Source organism: Loxodonta africana, chromosome 7 (assembly GCF_030014295.1).
Source record: "Loxodonta africana isolate mLoxAfr1 chromosome 7, mLoxAfr1.hap2, whole genome shotgun sequence".
Lineage (NCBI taxonomy): Eukaryota > Metazoa > Chordata > Mammalia > Proboscidea > Elephantidae > Loxodonta > Loxodonta africana.
Window position 1 is genome coordinate 89781170 of NC_087348.1, and position 21588 is coordinate 89802757.

Sequence of the window (21588 nt, forward strand, 5' to 3'; positions counted from 1 at the left end):
AGTACTAATATTGTAGGAGACCACTATTATAAGCACTGAAGAAAAAGCTTAAACAGAGAAGAAAAGACTTTTGATGGTTACAAGTGCAGTAGGGGGTTGGAGAGGGGAATTCACTGACTAGATAAAAAAAACAAGAATTGTCTTAGGTGAAGGGAAGGACAACACACAATATAGGGGAAGTCAGCACAACTGGACTATACTGAAAGCTAAGAAGTTTCCTGAACACAACCAAAAACTTCCACAGACGGTATAGCAGGGACTGTGGTTTCAGGTGACAGCTAGGACAATTGGCATAACAAAGTTTATTAAGAAAATGTTCTGAATCCCACTTTGGTGAGTGGTGTCTGTGTTCTTAAAAGCTAGCAAGTGGCCATCTAAGATACATCAATTTGTCCCAACCCACTTGGAGCAACGGACAATGAAGTACACCAAAGACACAAGGAAAGTATTAGCACGAGAGACAAAAGTGGCCACATAAACCAGAGGCTCCATCATCCCGATACCAGAAAAACTAGATGGTGCCCAGCTACCACTAATGACTGCCCTGACAGTGAACACAGCAGAGTCCCTGATGGAGCAGGAGAAAAGTGGGATGTAGAACTCAAATTCTAGTAAAAAGACCAGATTTAATTGTCTGACTGAGACTGGAGGAACACCAGAAGACACGACTACCAGACTCTCTGTTAACCCAGAGCTAAAACCATTCCCAAAGCCAACTCTTCAGACAAAGAATAGACTGTAACACAAGACATAAAAGGATATTCATGAAGACTGTGCTTCCGAGTTCAAGTAGATACACGTGACTAAATGGGAAGCTCCTGTCTGGAGGCGAGATGAGAAGGCAGAAAGGGGTAGGTGCTGGTTGCTTGGACATGAGAAAGCTGGGGTGGAAAGGAGGAATGTGAGGTCACATTATAGCATAGCAACTCAGGTCACAAATAATATGTGTATAAGTTTTTGTTTGAGAAACTAACTTGAGCTGTAAACTTTTGCTTAAAGCAAAATTTTAAAAATAAATTCCTATCAAGTCTTAACTTTGCATGTGAGAACGTATCTTTACCACAAATCTTCGACTACTTTTCATAAACGTAGAGCTTTCCCCACACTTTCTTTTTTCTCATTCTAGAACAACCAGATTTTTTACATTGACAGAATCCATCTTGCCTAATCTAGCCTAAATCCAAGATTTAAATTACCAAAAAGATCTTGAAAACGGTGTTTATGCTGTTGTAATAAAAATGTAGTTACAGTTGAAATAAATTTTTGTCATGACAAACTCACTTTCATTAATTTCTGGGAATAGTGCAACTATTAAATTTTTTAAAATTAATTTGTATTGTGCTTTGAGAGAATTTAAGAGAATTTTTACGAATCAAGTCAGTCTCTCACACAAAAATTTATACACACCTTGCTATACACTCTTAGTTGCTCTCCCCCTAATGAGACAGCACACTCCTTGCCTCCACTCTCTCTCCTCATGTCCATTCTGGCAGCTTCTGGCCCCCTATGCCCTCTCATCTCCCCTCCAGACAGGAGATGCCAACACAGTCTCATCTGTCTGCTTGATCCGAGAAGCCCGTTCTTCACCAATAACATTTTCCATCCCATATTCCTGCCCAAACCCTGTTAGAAGAGTTGGCCCTGGGGAATGGTTCCTGCCTTGGGCTAACAGAAGGTCTGGGGACCATGATCTCCGGGGTCCTTCTAGTCCCAGTCTGACCATTTAGTCTGGTCTTTTTATGAGAATTTGGGGTCTGCATCCCACTGCTCTCCTGCTCCTTCAGGGGTTCTCTGTTGTGTTGTCTCTCAGGGCAGTCATTGGTTGTGGCTGGGCACCACCTAGTTCTGGTCTTAGGTTGATGCAGTCTCTGGTTTATGTGGTCTTTTCTGTCTCTCAGGCTCATAGTTACCTTGTGTCTTTGGTGTTCTTCATTCTTCTTTGTTCCAGGTGGGTTGAGACCAACCAATGAATCTTAGATGGCCACTTGCTAGCGTTTGAGACCCCAGACGCCACTCTACAAAGTGGGATTTTATTATGCCAATTGACTTAGATGTCCCCTGAAGCCATGGTCCCCAAACTCCTGCCCCTGCTTCTTTGGCCGTTGAATCATTCAGTTTATTCAGGAAACTTCTTTGCTTTTGGTTTAGTCCGGTTGTGTTGACTTCTCCTAATTGTGTGTTGTCTTTACCCTTCACCTAAAATAAAACTTATCTACTATCTAATTGGTGAAAACCCCTTTCCCTCCCCCCCCAAAACCATCAAAGAATATTTTCTTCTCTGTTTAAACTATCTGTCCAGTTCTTATAATAGTGGTCTTATACAATATTTGTCCTTTTGCAACTGACCAATTTCACTCAGCATAATGTCATCCAGATTTCTCTACATTATGAAATATTTCATGGATTCATTATTGTTCTTTATTGATGCATAGTATTCCATTGTGTGAATACACCCTAATTTATCCATTTATTCTTGGTGAGCACCTTGGTTGTTCCAACTTTTTGCTATTGTAATGAACATGGGTGTCTATATATATGTTGGTGTAAAGGCTCTTATTTCTCTAGGATATATTCCAAGGAGTGGGATTGCTGGATCATATGGTAGTTTTATTTCTAGCCTTTTAAGGAAGGATCAAATCAATTTCCAAAGTGGTTGTATCATTTTACCTTCCCACCATCAGTATCTGTGTTCCAACCTCTCCAGCATTTATTATTGTGTGTTTTTTGGATTAACTTCCTCATGTATTTGTTAGCAGCCTGAATGTCTTCTTTAGTGAAGTGACTGTTTATATCCTTTGCCCATTTATAAGTTGGGTTATTTGTCTTTGTGCAGTTGAGTTTTTGCAGTATCATGTAGATTTTAGAGATCAGATGCTGGTTGGAAATGTCATAGCCAAAAACTTTTTCCCAGTCTGTAGGTAATCTTTTTACCCTTTTGGTGAAGTCTCTGGATGAGCATAGGTGTTTGATTTTTAGAAGCTCCCATTTATCTGGTTTTTCTTCTGCATTGTTAGTAATGTTTTGTATGCTGTTTATGCCGTGTGTTAGGACTCCCAATGCTGTCCCTATTTTTTCTTCCATGATCTTTATCATTTTAGATTTTATATTTAGGTCTTTGGTCCATTTTGAATATGTTTTTGAGCATGGTGTGAGGTATGGATCTTGTTTCATTTTTTTGCAGATGGATATCCAGTTATGCCAGCAAAATTTGTTAAAAAGGCTGTCTTTTCCCCAATTAACTGACTTTGGACCTTTGTCAAATATCAGCTGCTCATACGTGGATGGATTTATATCTGGATTCTCAATTCCATTCCACTGGTCTATATATCTGTTGTTGTACCAGAACCAGGCTGTTTGACTATTGTGGCGGTGTAATAGGTTCTAAAATCAGGTAGAGTGAGGCCTCTCACTTTGTTCTTCGTTTTCAGTAATGCTTTATTTATCAAGGGCCTCTTTCCCTTCTGTATGAAGTTGGTGATTTCTTTCTCCATCCCATTAAAAAATGTCATTGCTCAAAACCTCTGGGACACAGCAAAAACAGTGCTTAGAGGCCAATTTATATCGATAAATGCACACATACATAAAGAAGAAAGAGCCAAAATCAGAGAACTGTCCCTACAACTTGAACAAATAGAAACTGAGCAACAAAAGAATCCATCAGGCACCAGAAGAAAACAAATAATAAAAATTAGAGCTGAACTAAATGAATTAGAGAACAGAAAAACAATTGAAAGAATTAACAAAACCAAAACCTGGTTCTTTGAAAAAATTAACAAAGTTGATAAACCATTGGCTAGACTGACTAAAGAAATACTGGAAAGGAAACATATAACTCGAATAAGAAACGAGAAGGGCCACATCACAACAGACCCAACTGAAATTAAAAGAATCATATCAGATTCTTACGAAAAATTGTACTCTAACAAATTTTCAAACCTAGAAGAAATGGATGAATTCCTGGAAAAACACTACCTACCTAAACTAACACATTCAGAAGTAGAACAACTAAATAGACCCATAACAAAAAAAGAGATTGAAATGGTAATCAAAAAACTCCCAACAAAAAAAAAGCCCTGGCCCAGACGGCTTCACTGCAGAGTTCCACCAAACTTTCAGAGAAGAATTAACACCACTACTACTAAAGGTATTTCAAAGCATAGAAAATGACGGAATACTACCCAACTCATTCTATGAAGCCACCATCTCCCTGATACCAAAACCAGGTAAAGACATTACAAAAAAAGAAAATTACACACCTATATCACTCATGAACATAGATGCAAAAATCCTCAACAATATTCTAGCCAATAGAATTCAACAACATATCAAAAAAATAATTCACCACGATCAAGTGGGATTTATACCAGGTATGCAAGGCTGGTTTAATATCAGAAAAACCATTAATGTAATCCATCACATAAATAAAACAAAAGACAAAAACCACATGATCTTACCAATTGATGCAGAAAAGGCATTTGACAAAGTCCAACACCCATTTGTGATAAAAACTCTCACCAAAATAGGAATTGAAGGAAAATTCCGCAACATAATAAAGGGCATCTACGCAAAGCCAACAGCCAATATCGCTCTAAATGGAGAGAACCTGAAAGCATTTCCCTTGAGAACGGGAACCAGACAAGGACGCCCTTTATCACTGCTCTTATTCAACATTGTGCTAGAAGTCCTAGCCAGAGCAATTAGGCTAGACAAAGAAATAAAGGGCATCCAGATTGGCAAGGAGGAAGTAAAATTATCTCTATTTGCAGATGACATGATCTTATACACAGAAAACCCTAAGGAATCCTCCAGAAAACTACTGAAACTAATAGAAGGGTTTGGCAGAGTCTCAGGTTATAAAATAAACATACAAAAATCACTTGGATTCCTCTACATCAACAAAAAGAACATCGAAGAGGAAATAACCAAATCCATACCATTCACAGTAGCCTCCAAGAAGATAAAATACTTAGGAATAAATCTTACCAAGGATGTAAGGGACCTATACAAAGAAAACTACAAAGCTCTACTGCAAGAAATTCAAAAGGACATACTTAAGTGGAAAAACATACCTTGCTCATGGATAGGAAGACTTAACATAGTAAAAATGTCTATTCTACCAAAAGCCATCTATACATACAATGCACTTCCGATCCAAATTCCAATGTCATTTTTTAAGGTAATAGAGAAACAAATCACCAACTTCATATGGAAGGGAAAGAAGCCACGGATAACTAAGGCATTACTGAAAAAAAAGAAGAAAGTGGGAGGCCTCACTCTACCTGATTTCAGAACCTATTATACAGCCACAGTAGTCAAAACAGCCTGGTATTGGTACAACAACAGACACATAGACCAGTGGAACAGAACTGAGAACCCAGATATAAATCCATCCACATATGAGCAGCTGATATTTGACAAAGGCCCAGTGTCAGTTAATTGGGGAAAAGATAGTCTTTTTAACAAATGGTGCTGGCATAACTGGATATCCATTTGCAAAAAAATGAAACAGGACCCATACCTCACACCAAGCACAAAAACTAACTCCAAGTGGATCAAAGACCTAAACATAAAGACTAAAACGATAAAGATCATGGAAGAAAAAATAGGGACAACCTTAGGAGCCCTAATACAAGGCATAAACAGAATACAAAACATTACCAAAAATGACGAAGAGAAACCAGATAACTGGGAGCTCCTAAAAATCAAACACCTATGCTCATCTAAAGACTTCACCAAAAGAGTAAAAAGACCACCTACAGATTGGGAAAGAATTTTCAGCTATGACATCTCCGACCAGCGCCTGATCTCTAAAATCTATATGATTCTGTCAAAACTCAACCACAAAAAGACAAACAACCCAATCAAGAAGTGGGCAAAGGATATGAACACACACTTCACTAAAGAAGATATTCAGGCAGCTAACAGATACATGAGAAAATGCTCTCGATCATTAGCCATTAGAGAAATGCAAATTAAAACTATGATGAGATTCCATCTCACTCCAACAAGGCTGGCATTAATCCAAAAAACACAAAATAATAAATGTTGGAGAGGCTGCGGAGAGATTGGAGCTCTTATGCACTGCTGGTGAGAATGTAAAATGGTACAACCACTTTGGAAATCTATCTGGCGTTTTCTTAAACAGTTAGAAATAGAACTACCATACAACCCAGAAATCCCACTCCTCGGAATATACCCTAGAGAAACAAGAGCCTTCATAGAAACGGATATATGCACACCCATGTTTATTGCAGCTCTGTTTACAATAGCAAAAAGCTGGAAGCAACCAAGGTGTCCATCAATGGATGAATGGGTAAATAAATTGTGGTATATTCACACAATGGAATACTACGCATCAATAAAGAACAGTGACGAAGCTGTGAAACATTTCATAACATGGAGGAACCTGGAAGGCATTATGCTGAGTGAAAGTAGTCAGAGGCAAAAGGACAAATATTGTATAAGACTACTATTATAAGATCTTGAGAAATAGTATAAACTGAGAAGAACGCATACTTTTGTGGTTACGGGGGGGGAGGGGGGAGGGAGGGAGAGGGTTTTTTACTGATTAATTAGTAGCTAAGAACTGCTTTAGGTGAAGGGAAGGACAGCACTCAATACATGGAAGGTCAGCTCAATTGGACTGGACCAAAAGCAAAGAAGTTTCCAGGATAAAATGAATGCTTCAAAGGTCAGCGGAGCAAGGGCGGGGGTTTGGGGACTATGGCTTAAGGGGACTTCTAAGTCAATTGGCAAAATAATTCTATTATGAAAACATTCTGCATCCCACTTTGAAATGAGGCGTCTGGGGTCTTAAATGCTAACAAGCGGCCATCTAAGATGCATCACTTGGTCTCAACCCAGCTGGAGCAAAGGAGAATGAAGAACACCAAGGTCACACCACAACTAAGAGCCCAAGAGACAGAAAGGGCCACATGAACCAGAGACCTACATCATCCTGAGACCAGAAGAACTAGTTGGTGCCCGGCCACAATAGATGACTGCCCTGACAGGGAGCACAATAGAGAACCCCTGAGGGAGGAGGAGATCAGTGGGATGCAGACCCCAAATTCTCATAAAAAGACCATATTTAATGGTCTCACTGAGACTAGAGGAATCCCGGCGGTCATGGTCCCCAAACCTTCTGTTGGCACAGGACAGGAACCATCCCCAAAGACAACTCATCAGACATGAAAGGGACTGGACAGTGGGTAGGTGAGAGACGCTGATGAAGAGTGAGCTAATTATATCAGGTGGACACTTGAGACTGTGTTGGCATCTCCTGTCTGGAGGGGGGATGGGAGGATAGAGAGAGTTGGAAGCTGGCAAAATTGTCACGAAAGGAGAGACTGAAAGGACTGACTCAATAGGGGGAGAGCAAGTGGGAGTACGGAGTAAGATGTATATAAACTTATATGTGACAGACTGACTTGATTTGTAAACGTTCACTTGAAGCTCAATAAAAGTTAATAAAAAAAATGTCGTTGCAATTTGGATCAAAATTGCATTGTATCTACAGATGGTTTTTGGTAGAACAGACATTTTTACAATGTTGAGTCTTCTTATTCATGAGCAACGTATGGTTTTCCACATAGGTAGTTCTCCTTTGGCTTCTTGCAGTAGTGTCTTGTAGTTTTCTTTGTGTAGGTCTTCTACATCTCTGGTAAGATTTATTCTTAAGTATTTTATCTTCTTGGGGGCTACTGTAAATGATATTGATTTGGTGATTTCCTCTTTGATGTTCTTTTTGTTGGTGTAGAGGAATCCAACTGATTTTCGTTATGTTTATCTTGTATCCTGATACTCTGCTGAAATCTTCTGTTAGTTTCAGTAGCTTCCTTGAGGATTCTTTAGGGTTTTCTGTGTATAAGATCATGTCATCTGCAAATAGAGATATTTTACTTCTTCCTTGCCAATCTGAATGTACTTTATTTCTTTATCTAGCCTAATTGCTCTGGCTAGGACCTCCAGCAGAATGTTGAATAAGAGTGGTGATAAAGGGCATCCTTGTCTGGTTCCCGTTCTCAAGGGGAATGCTTTCAGAATCTCTCCATTTAGGAAGATGGTGGCTGTTGGCTTTGTATAAATGTCCTTTATGATGTTGAGGAATTTTCCTTCTATTCCTATTTTGCTGAGACTTTATATCTTAAACGCGTGTAGAACTTTTTCAAATGCCGTTTCTGCATCAATTGATAAAATCATGTGATTCTTGTCCTTTGTTTTATTTCTGTGAAGGATTACATTAATCGTTTTTCTAATGTTGAACCAACCCTGCATACCTGGTATGAATCCCACTTGGTCATCGTGAAATATTTTTTTGATGTGTTGTTGAATTCTATTGGCTAGAATTTTGTTGAGGACTTTTACATCTAGGTTCATTAGGGAGATAGGTCTGCAATCTTCTTTTTTTATGGTGTCTTCAGCTCATTTTGGTATCAGGGATATGGAGGCTTCATAGAATGAGTTTGGGAGCATTCCATCCTTTTCTATGCTCTGAAATACTTTTAGTAGTAGTCGTTTTAATTCTCTGAAAATTTAGTAGAACTCTGCAGTGAAGCCTTCCAGGCCAGGGCGTTCTTTTGTTGGGAGTTTTTTGAATATGTTATTAACCTCTTCTTTTGTTATGGGTCTATTTAGTTGTTCTACCTCTGTTTGTGTTAGTTTAGGTAGGTAGTGTGTTTCTAGGAATTCATCCATTTCTTCTAGGTTTTCAAATTTGTTAGAGTACAATTTTTCATAGTAATCTGATATGATTCTTTTAATTTCAGCTGGGTCTGTTGTGATATCATCCATCTCATTTCTTATTTGGGTTGTTTGCTTCCTATCCTGTTTTTCTTTTGTCAGTCTTGCCAATGGTTTATCAGTTTTGCTAATTTTTTCCAAAGAACCAGCTTTTGCTCTTGTTAACTCTTTCGATCATTTTTCTGTTCTCTAATTCATTTAATTCTGCTCTAATTTTTATTACTTGCTTTCTTCTGGTGACTGAGGATTTCTTTTGTTGTCTCTCTTTCTATTTGTTCAAGTTGCAGGGATAGTTCTTTGATTTTGGCCCTTTCTTCTTTTTTTTGTATCTGTGCATTTATTGATATAAATTGACCTTTGAGCACTGCTTTCCCTGTTTCCCAAAGGCTCTGATAGGAAGTGTTTTCATTCTCATTGGATTCTATGAATTTCTTTATTTCATCCTTCATGTCTTCTATAACCCAGTCTTTTTTGAGCAGGATATTGTTCAGTTTCCAAGTATTTGATTTCTTTTCTCTGCTTTTTCTGCTATTGATTTCTACTTTTATAGCCTTATGGTCAGAGAAGATGCTTCATAATATTTCGGTGTTTTGGATTCTGCTACAGCTTGCTTTATGACCTCATATGTGGTCTATTCTAGAGAATGTTCCATGTGCACTGGAAAAGAAATATACTTTGCAGCTGTTGGGTGGAGTGTTCTGTACATGTCTATGAGATCCAATTGGCTGATTGTGGCATTTAGATCTTCTGTGTCTTTATTGAGCTTCTTACTGGATTTCCTGTCCTTCATCTTAAGTGGTGTGTTAAAGTCTCCTACTATAATTGTGGAGCTGTCTACTTCACTTTTCAGTGCTGTTAGAGTTTGTTTTATGTATCCTGCAGCCCTGTCACTGGGTGTATAAATATTTAATATGGTTATAGCCTCCTGGAAAATTGTCCCTTTAATTATTATATAGTGTCCTTCCTTATCCTTTGTGGTAGATTTAACTTTAAAGTCTTTTTTGTCAGAAATTAATATTGCCACTCCTGCTCTTTTTTGATTGTTGTTTGCTTAATATATTTTTTTTCCATTCTTTGAGTTTTAGTTTTTATCTCTAAGTATAAGGTGTGTCTTGCAGGCAGCATATTGGTGGATCTTTTTTTTTTTTTTTTTTTTTTATCAATTCTGCAACTGTCTGTCTCTTTATTGGTGCGTTTAGTCCATTTAATTCAGCATAATTATGGACAGGTATGAGTTTAGTGTTGTCGTTTTGATGCCTTTTTGTGTGTGTTTTTGACAGTTTCATTTTTCCACTTAGTTTTTTGTGCTGAGAAGTTTTTCTTTGTAAATTGTGTGTTTCTCTTTTTCATTGTGCATGAATTTGTTTTTGTTGAGTCTTTATGTTCATCATGGTTTTTATTTCGAAGTGTGGGATTGTTAGTCTTCTTTGTGGTTACCTTAATATTTACCCCTATTTTTCTAAGTATAAACCTAACTTGTATCTCCCTATATCACCTTGATTTCCTTTCAATATGGAAGATCTATGCCTTCTGTATTTAGTCCCTCTTTATTTATTATTGTCATCTTTTACATGATGACATTACTGATTCCCTGTTTTGAATGTTTTTTTAATTTCATTTTATTTTTGTGATTTCCCTGTCTGAGTTGATATCTGGTTGCTCTGTTCTGTGTCCTAGTGTTGTGTTGATATCTGATATTATTGATTTTCTAACCAGAGAATTCCCTTTAGTATTTCTTGTAGTTTTGGTTTGGTTTTTGCAAATTCCCTAAGCTTGTGTTCATTTGTAAACGACTTAATTTCACCTTCATATTTGAGAGACAGTTTTGCTGGATATATGATTCTTGGTTGGCAATTTTTCTCCTTCAATGCTCTATGTATGTCATCCCATTGGCTTCTTGCCTGCATGGTTTCTGCTGAGTAGTCCAAGCTTATTTCTATTGATTCTCCTTTGTAGGTGACTTTTCGCTTATCCCTGGCTGCTCTTAAAATTTTCTCTTCATCTTTGGTTTTGGCAAGCTTGGTGATAATATACCTTGGTGACTTCCTTTTAGGATCTGCCTTGTATGGGGTTCAATGAGCATCTTGGATAGATATCCTTTCATCTTTTAATGATGTCGGGGAAGTTTTCTGCCAGCAAGTCTTCAACTATTCTCTCTGTATTTTCTGTTATTCCTCCCTGTTCTTGTATTCCAATCACTCACAAATCATTCTTCATGATAGAGTCCCACATGACTCTAAGGGTTTCTTAGTTTTTCTAAAATTCTTTCATCTGATTTTTCTTCAAATATATTGGTGTCAAGTGCCTTACCCTCCATCTCCCCAATTTTGCATTCCAGTTCCTCAGTTCTGCTCCTTTGACTTCCTACTGAGTTGTCTAATTCTGTAATTATTGTTAATCTTTTGAATGTCCAAATGCCTCTCTATGGATTCTTGCAGCTTATTAAATTTTTCATTATGTTCTTGAGTAATCTTTTTATTGTCTTCAACTGCTTTATCTGTGTGTTCCTTGGCTTTTTCTGTATGTTGCCTGATCTTGTTCCTGATGCCTTGAAGTGTTCTGTATATTAATCTTTTGTATCCTGCACCTGGCAACTCCAGAAATACATCTTCATCCAGGAGAGTCCTTGATTCTCTACTTTGGGTGTTTGTTGTAGCAATCATGGTCTGCTTATTTATGTGATTTGATATCGACTGCTGTCTCCAAGCCATCTATAAGTTATTGTAATAATTTATTTTATGTTGCTCACTGTGTCCTATCTTCTTGCTTTGTTTTGTTTCAATATACCCAGATAAGCTACTAGAGTGCTCTAACTTGATTATTGGACCATTTGAAGCACTAATGTCCTGTTACCAGGTGGTTAGAGCTGTTGCCAGGTATATGAGCCTATGAACCTACTCACTATTCTTGTTTAGATTCAGTTGAGGTGTCCTGATAGTCAGTTAAATATTGTGTGGTGTAGGCTCTCATGTACTATCTTAGAAGAGTAGTGGTGATGGTTGTATGCTCTGGTTTCTGGCAGTGGCAGGGGCTCATAGTCTTAGGAGGGCAGGGTGCTGACAGCCTTTCCCAAGTGTCAGTGAGGAAGGAGCTTTTCTGTTTTCTAGAGTGCCCTGGTGGATGGGTTCTTTAGCTGAACCTTAAGCAAGCAATGCTTATACATGTAAAGACTGGTAGGCACCACTATCCTCGACCCCTTTCGTCAGTGGCTAGGTAGGGTGGGTGGAGCCTCAGCCCTCAGGTCACTGCTGTGGGCAGGTGAGAGCTTTTTTTAATAGATAGAGCAGTATCAGACCTCCAAAACCTGCCCCTCCACCACACTGCTGAACCAATTACAGTCAGACCTCTAACAGATTTGCCCTTGCATTACAATAGCCACCCGGTTCCATGTAGGGGTGAAAGCTAAAGTCTGCGGATCGCTTATGCCTGGACTGGAGCCACTTCTGTTCTAGCTTCCAGTTTAGGGGATTTGGGAAAGTATTTTTCCCCTGTTTGTTAATTTGCCCCTTCTCCCTGGCCAGGAGAATGGGCCAGAGAGGGTGTGGCACATTCTATCTCAGGCCTAGGGAATTCAACTGCTAATGATGCTGGCTGTGGTAGAGGGTGGAGGGATCAGATAGATAGGAGAGAGTACTTTTAGAAGAAGGAGCTATTAGATCCATTTGGCAAGTTAGACAAAATCACTTATCTTGTGTTGAGAGTGCTGTTTCACCTCAGATTCCAGAGACATGTCTAGCTTGTGTGTGCTGGCTGGGTCCCCGCCGAGATTGCCCCAGTGGGTTAGGGCTGCATCCTGCACATGTTTTCTTTAGCTGAAGCAGCTTTGTCCTAAACCCCACAGCCAGATCTGTGGCTATCACACAAGAGGGTTGGGGTGCCAGCACTTCATTTGACTTTTTTCACTGAACCAGCTGCTTCCTGAACTCTGTGGCCAGCCACGCTATAGACAAGCCAAGCCACAAGGCCAGAAATGTGCCACTTTGCTTGCCTTCTTTTGTTGAATCTGCCGTGTCCCAGGAAACTACCATCAGCCCTGCCACATTCACGCTAAAGAATGGCACCAAGGAATCAGAGCTGAGGCACAGTGCAGGCTCAGCAACTCGCTGCTTCTGCACTGTCTCTCGCTCCCCTGTCACTCAGATCAATTCCTTAGTTCTGTGTTTGATGATCAGGGTTTGTGGATTGTCATATATGTAATTGATTCACTTGGTTTTTTTTTTTTTTTTTGGTATTTGTTGCAAGAGAGTTCAGCAGAAGCTTCTGACTAGTTAGCTATCTTGGCCCCGCCTCCTCCTATTAAATTTTTTAAATGTTCACTAATCTTGAAATCAATCAGAAATAAAGCCACTGGAAAGGACATTATAACCTAATTGGTAATACCATCCAGAGGTAAAAAAAAAAATACGACACATACACACATAACATATACCCATATAGGTATGGAAGCGGAAAGACTAAGAGTTACCTCTCCTGAAGTCAAGTATTTAACCCTATCTTTTTACTGGATGTTTTTAAAGAATCCATCAGAAAGGCAATTTTGGAATTATTCTGTCTTTTTGAAGCCACAGTATATTGATCAAAATAAGCACCCCAATATCACTGAGATGTGTGAAATGCCCTTATATCTAGTGCACTGCTTAAATGAAGCAGTTTACCTATCTTGAAAAATCTCCAAAGTGTATCTACTGCAGGCCCAAATGATCCTCTGTTAAGTTACCTCATTCAGAAAGATAGACACAAGGATTAGGAGTGAAAGAAATGTAAACAACAAGACTTTTTCCAGAAATAGGAGAGGATTGAGACTTAAATGACCCCATGAGAGTCGGCAATTTTGGTAGGAATGTATGTTCGTGCATTTTGTTTCCTGGGCCACGTTCTGATTGTTGCCCACCTCCAAACATAGACCTGAAAGTCTGCATTCTCTGACATGTGGAAAATAAGAGAGAAGCCTCTCTCTAGATCCAGGTCAAGCTCTTGACAAAAACGAAACAGAAAGTGAGCCTCTTCCAGTTTTATAGGAGACCCACAGTAAAGTTTTTCCAAGTCCAAGCTGGTCAGGAAAGAAATTGAAGTTAGCTTGTCTGTGAGGCTAGCTGGAACAACAGACTGAAGGAGCCTACCTATAATCTTCTTTTTATGACAAACAACACATTCAGTGCAACACAATATATTAATGGTAGCACAAAGAATTGAAGCATATGGTGCTTATTTAACCAGCTAATCTGAATGCACACAGGGAGACCTCTCTTTTCAGACAAGCAGGGAGGCTCATCTTAGGCCAGTTACAAGTTTTAAGAAGAAAAGAGAGGAAATATAGACAAAAATTAAGTAAAAGGGATAACCTTACCATGATTAATTTGAATCATGCTCTCTGCCCCTCTTGAGGTTGGTTGATATTGGCCACTAGGTGGTGTTTATGGTCTGGCCAGCCTCTATTCATTTACACAAATTCCCAGGTGTTGTCAGGAGATTTCAAAGAATAAAAGCAACTCAGCTACTGAAGAAATTCCAAGGGTTATTGCTCAGATAAAACCACAAAAGCCAAATTATACTTGGTAAAGTTAAATTCATTGTAAAAGTTAAACACTTAGCTAATATGTCATTAAAAGAAATCATGCCACAAAAAGGATTTGCACAATTTGGTAGTCACTGTGACTCCAATGTGTCTCCTTATTCCTTTTTATGTGTTCTGGGGTGCATTCCACATTGGTCAGTGACCTTTGTGAATTTCCCCCATGCACTGAGAGAAATCTGTCAGTTTCACTGGTCCTCAGTTTCTCTCTTTAACAATCTCCAGTCATTCAATCTATCTATATCTGAATTGATGAGTGAAAGTTCATTTACCCTATATTGAGTAATGACTATACTGAGAACATGGAAGGAGAGGAAGGGGAATGTGTAAGACAGCTGAATTCTTGGCTATTATATTAGTAATTCCATAGATAATGTCTAAAAATGATGAATCAGGAATAGTGATATAAACTTCATATAGTGATATAATTTCATAGAGGTAAAACCCAGAAAAAAACTCCTAAAGCTGTTGACAGTGGCTGTAGAAGATGTGTAAAAGTATCCAGAGGATTGTTTAATTTTTTAATAAGCACTATGCACACATGGAGCTCTAGTGGTTCAGAGGTGAAGAACTATGGCTACAGACCAAAAGATCAGCAGTTCAAATCCACCAGTCACTCCTTGGAAATCCTATAAGGCAATTTCACTCTGTCCTGTCATGAGTCAAAATCCACTCAACAGCAACAGGTTTGGTTTTTTTGGTATGTACATATGCAGATCTTATCTAATTACCTGAAACTCAGACAATTCAGGGAAAATTTCATAGAGGAGTTCCCATTTCATTTGCTTGTTCAACAGGCATGTCTTCCTCACTTCTGAAGGGCTACAGTCTGAAGCCACTGGTCCATTCTATGCCCAGAATTCTTTCCTGGAAGTCCGCGAAGCCCACATGGTCACCAGGAGGCCCCACTCATACTTTGTGCTAACTTGGAGCCAGACCACCCATAGAGGAAGTAAAAGAACTGAAAGAACATTCCTTTTTTCTAGTCTAAGTTCCAGCAAGTTGTCTGGTTCCACCCCCTATTATCTTGTGGCTTTCCAGGCAATAATTCACAAAGGAAAAATTTACACTGGAATTTTGTTCTGCAGATTTCTTGTTGTTTGACCTTGGGCAGGAGATTTACCCTCTCTGAGACTCAGTGTCCTCATTTGTAAAAGAGGGCCTGGGGTTGTGTGTCACCTTGGCTGGGCCATGGAAGTTATGATGTAGTTTGGCAGTTAAGAAATGATATAATCACATCCATGGTGATATCTGATATAATCTAATCACTTCTATGATGATATCTGCTGTGAGTAGCCAATCAGTTGAAAAGAATTTTCCTTGGGTGTATCACCTACATCCAATATATATGGAATTTCTGGCAAAGCTCTCTGGCTTTTGCTTATTCTGGATCCTTCATCAGGCTCATCATCATCTGAACTCCAGTTCTTGGGACTTGAACCAGCAACTGGTCATGTTATCTGCTGATCATGGGATTAATTGGCCTCCTCAGCAGTCTGAGCAGTATGATCCAGCAGTCTGCCGTCTTACCTGCTGGTCTTGGATTTGTTGGCCTTTGCCACCTGTGAGCAAGCAATCTGCCACCTGAATGCCATTCTTGAGTTCATCAGCCCCTACTTAAAGCCAGGGAAAGCCTCCAGCCTGAAACACAGACTTGGGACTTTCCAGCCTCTACAACTACATGAGGCATTTCCTTGATATAAATCTCTCTTTCTATATCTATACCTATGCCTATGCCTATACTATCTACCTATTTTCTATCTACCTATCATCCATCTATCATCTATCTATCTATCTATCTATCTATCTATCTATCTATCTATCTATCTATCATCTATCTATCTATCTATCATCTATCTATCAATATCTATCATCTATCTATCATCATCATCTATCTATCTGTCTGTCTGTCTATCTTATCTATCTATCTATCTATCTATCTATCTATCTATCTATCTATCTATCTATCTATCTATCTATCATCTATCACCTATACATGTTTCTCTGGTTCTGCCGCTCTGGAGAACCCAGCCTAAGAGTCATCCCAAGCCTTGGTCTTTTTAATCACTTTATATGCATATGAAATTTGGATAATGAACAAGGAAGACTGAAGAAGAATAGCTGCATTCAAATTGTGGTGATGGCAATGAATATTGCTTATATCATTGTCTTAGGCTGAGTTCTCTAGAGAAACAAAACCAGTAAAGCATAAAAATATATACATAGAGAGAGATTTATATCAAGGAAATGGCTCACGTGATTGTAGAGGCGGGAACATCCCAAGTCTGTGGGTCAGGATAGGGGCTTCTCTTGATTTACACAGATGCAAGGGCTGAGGAACCCAAGATTGGCAGGTCAGAGAGCAGGGCTCTTGCTCACAGGCTGTGAAGATTGATGAATCCCAAATCAGCAGATAAGCTGATAGCTCAAGTCATAAGAACCAGAGGTCAAATGAATAGGAAACAGCCGTAGGATCCAGAGTGAGCAAAAAGCCAGAACATCTGCTTATATTTGGATGCAGGCCACACACCCAAGAAAACTCCCTTTCAGCTGATCAGCTACTCACAGCAGATCCCATCATGGCAGTGATCACATACAAACACTGAGAATCATGGCCCAGCCAAGTTGACACACAATCTTAGCCATCACAGTCCACCCCTTATCAACCTGGCACATGTACACGTCTCCTTAAACAATACATAATCTCTGAATAAAGAAAATTATAAAGTCATACTTGCACCTAACATGATACAGCTAACATGCGTACAACCGAAAACACACTCACCCAGTTTTCATCTTACATTTTATACGTGAAGAAAACAAAAAATATCTGATGCATACATACAAAGCAGAAATACTCATAACAATTACAGTCCTCAGTTCTGCAACTGGTCATGTGGCCAAAACTGGTATTTAGAACTACCTTCTTCCACCAGCCATTCTGCATTCCCTTTGCCCTCAGCAAGCACCTCACCTGGCCATAGTTCTTTGCCTGGTGAGGTGACCAACACCTTCATTACTTAAGGGTCTGGCTCATTAGTAGTCATGTTGGAATTGAGTTGCTGTAGCTTTTCTCTGACTTTAATCACAGGGCATGGTAGTACTAAAGACGCTCTAAGGGATCTGCTACATTCCAGACATACTCTTCTTTACCTCTGTTATGAAACATCAATCCGATTTCCTCTTGGTAATCAGCATCAATCACACCTGCCAGTATGATAACTCCATTTCTTTCCTGTTGATCCAGATGCATTAGGAGCCCAAAGTGGCCAGGTGGCCTTCTTAGCTTCCAGTTCAATGGAATCAGTGATGTGTTTCCAGGTGGGAACATTTCTCCCTTTGGAACTAGGAACTCTTGACCGGCAGAGCATAAGGTCACAGGGACAGGCAGCAAAAATCTTGTAAGTGGGTCACTAGGGTTAATAGTGAGTAGTGTCACTCCCACTTCCACCCCCCAATTCCTGGATCCATGAATCCTGGCTACAGGCGAAACAGCACCATATATTGGATGCTGGTTTAGAGCATATACAGCCTCCTGGTGAACGTTGTCCCAACCTTGCAAGGTATTGCCACCTAGCTGGGGTCATAATTGTGTCTTTAGGAGGTCATTCTATCCAGCCAGCTGCTTCAGGATGATGGGGAACATGGTAAGACCAGTGAATTCCATGAACGCAGGTGCACTGCCACATTTCATTTGCTGTGAAGTGAGTCCCTTGATCCGAGGCAACGCTGTGTGGGATACCATGATGATGGATAAGGCATTCTGTAAGTCCACAGATTGTAGTTTTGGCAGAAATATTGTGTGCAGTGAAGGCAAATCCATATCTAGAGTAAGTGTCTATTCCAGTAAGGACAAAACACTGCCCTTTCCATCATGAAAGTGGCTCAATGTAATCAACTTGCCACCAGGTTGCTGGCTGATTACTTCAATGAATGGTGCAATATCAGGGACTCAGTGTTGGTCTCTGCTGCTGGCAGATTGGGCACTTAGCAGTGGCTGTAGCCAAGTCAGCCTTGGTGAGTGGAAGTCCACGTTGATGGGCCCATGCATAACCTCCACCTTTGCCACCATGGAGACTTCATTTGTGAGGCCATTGAACAATGATGGGAGTAGCTAGGGAAAGAGGGTGACTGGTTTCCACAGAACACGTCATCCTATCCACTTGATTGTTAAAATCATCCTCTGCTGAGTTCACTCTTTGGTAAGCATTCACATGACACACAAATATCTTCACTTCTTTGGCCCATTCAGAGAAATCTATCCACATACATCTTCCCTGTAAATCCTTGTTTCCAATTTTCCAACCACGTTCTTTCCATGTCCCTGACCATCCAGCCAAACCATTGGCCACAGCCTATGATTCAGTGTGCTATCACACGTCAGGCCATTTCTCCTTCCAAGCAAAGTGAACAATCAGGTGTGCTGCTTGAAGTTCTTCCCATTGAGGGGATTTCCCTTCACCACTGTCCTTCAGGGAGGTCCCAGAAAGTTGCTGTAGTGCTGCCGCTGGCCACTTTCCAGAACCATCTACAAACCAGGCCCAGGTTTTCTCTACTTCAGTCAACTGATCATAAGGAACTCCCCATGAAGGCATAGGCGCAGATTGGGAGATGGAAGATAATGTGACAGAAGTGGAGGTCACAGGCATTTGGGCCACTTTCTCATGCAACTTACTTGTACCTTCAGGTCCTGCTAGTGCCCAATCTCGTATATTCTTCCATTTATTGATGCAGTGCTGCTGTGCATATTCAACTTTATGACTCTGTGGGCCAGACAGCAACCAGTTCAGGATGGGCACCTCAAGCCGCATGGTGACTTGGTGTCCCATGGTTAAGCATTCAGTCTCTACTAAGGCCCAGAAACAAGCCAAAAGCTATTTCTCAAAAGGAGAGTAGTTATCTGCAGAGGATGGCAGGACTTTGTTCCAAGATCCTAAGGTTCTTTGCTGTGATTCACGAATAGGGGCCTGCCAAACAGTCCAAACAGCATCTCTTTCTGCCACTGACACTTCCATCAAGCACCATCAGATCAGCTGGATCATATGGTGCAAGCCGCTCTGCTGCCCCCACTTTGACTGGTGGGCAACAGCGATGTTTTGGGTCTCCTGGAATTAGTGTCATTTCAGAGTCAGTATCCAGTAATCCCCCCAAAGTCTGATTATTTCCTTTTCCCCATGAACAGTCACTCTCATAAAAGACCATAGATCCCTTTGGGGAAGGCCAGGAGAAAGACTAACAGTAAAAATTTTTGCAGTGTATTGGAGTCCTTTCTCAAGGGAACCTGGCATCCCCTTCATTCAAGGTGTTGTGGGTCTTTAAACTCGCTCAAATCTGGGAATTGATTCAGGGACTATGACACCCTACTCCTGTGATTCGAGTTATATTAATGTTCACCTGACCTAGAATTCATCTGTTTGTACAGATTAACTAAATATTTAGTAGATTTCCTATCTATTTACGTCTTAGGGGCACCATGACTAAGTAGAAAATGCCATAAATCTGTACGAGTCAGATTATTCTGATCACTGCTTTGACTCTACTGTCCATTACTGTAACCAGCCCACCTTGTCTTTGCTGATAGAATGCAGCCACTTGGACCCTACTACCATGGAGTCCAATTAGCTCCATTGTAGTTTAAAAAAAAAAAATTGTAGTTAGGTGTCTTAAATCTGTTAGGGCAGTTCCCACTGTCAAATCTGATTTACATAAAATCGCAATCATAGAATCTTCAAGGATCCTGGAGCTCCCTTCACAAATTTATTCCTCACAGCTGTGGTAAAAAGTGTGTCCTCTGGGCACTCCATGTGTTGGTCTGTGAGTCTAACCTGATAAATCCACTGTAGCATACCAATCGTTTTTTAGCATGCCAATTTCCCTAAGCCTTTGGATACTTTCTTCTACAGTATACCAAGGCAGGTCTGGTACTTCAACTTGATTTAGTGTAGGCCACCTCATAATCCATGCTTCAGCAACCCAACCAAATAAACTATTACATCTTTTCCTAAATCTTCAAGCTGAAACATTGAATAAAGAATCTATGCTTAGTGAACCCATATCAATAAAGTCACACTGATCCATCTTTATGTTCCTTGCATCATTATCCCACACCCTTAATAGCCATTCCCACACATATTCCCCAGGTTTCTGTTTGTACATATTAGAAAAGTCAAGCAATTCTTTTGAAGTTTAGCATACCTCCTCCTGGGTCATTCTTTATAGTTCACCTTTTAGGGTTTGCTGAGACTTAAGTCTAGGTATATGTCTAGAAGCCAGAATTGGTAGTGTGGAATTGTTTTGAGAGCATTCAGCATTGTCTTGTAAAGCATCTGCCTCAGGCAATGACTCAGGAAAGGGCTCTTTACAGGCAGCTGGGCTAGGGCTAATCTTATTAAATGGAGGTGGAGGGGATAATGGTTTCTCTGGGCAGATGGTTTAGCAGACAAACATGAAGTAATCTCTTCAAATGGGAATGGTTATGCTGGCAGCAGTGATTGAATGGAATTTAGGGGCTCAGTGTCCCCAGCTTCTGTATAATCTGCTAATATGCCCCTATCCCAAGTTTCAGGATCCCATTTCTTCCCAATCAATGCCCTTACTTTAACTTCAGGCAGCTCTCAAGGTTGGCAATTGAACTGGCATTTTATATCAGCCACTCTTACAATAAGACTCAGGGTTTGGTTTTTGGCAACTTCAGCACTGTTACTACAAAAAATGAGGATTTATTTCAAAGCACAAGAGGAAGCCTTGAGGTCATTTTTGCGGAACTTGACTTTGACTCTGAAGCCCTGAGCACATATTTTTCTTTCACGAGTTTGTCTAGGGAAAGTAGGACCAACCTACCAGCTTCCTTATACTTTTCAGTCTGACAAAACTGTAGAAAGATATCACATATGTGTTCATTCAGAGCCTTGCCTTTCACCAATGCCTGATCTACTGGAGGTGATATTTTGTGTATTCATATCTCCCTCTCCTACCATGGGTTAGCAGCTCCCTCTTTACAGCTGGAAGCAGAGTCATCAACATCTTTAAGACTAACCAGAATTGAAAACCAATTTAGAAAATTCATCCTTACAATTTTGTTTCTGGGGTCTTAAATGCTAAAAAGCAGCCATCTAAGATGCATCAATTGGTCTCAACCCATCTGGATCAAAGGAGAATGAAGAACACCAAGGTCACATGATAACTATGAGCCCAAGAGACAGAAAGTGCCACATGAACCAGAGACTTACATCATCCTGAGACCAGAAGAACTGGTTGGTGCCCGACCACAACCG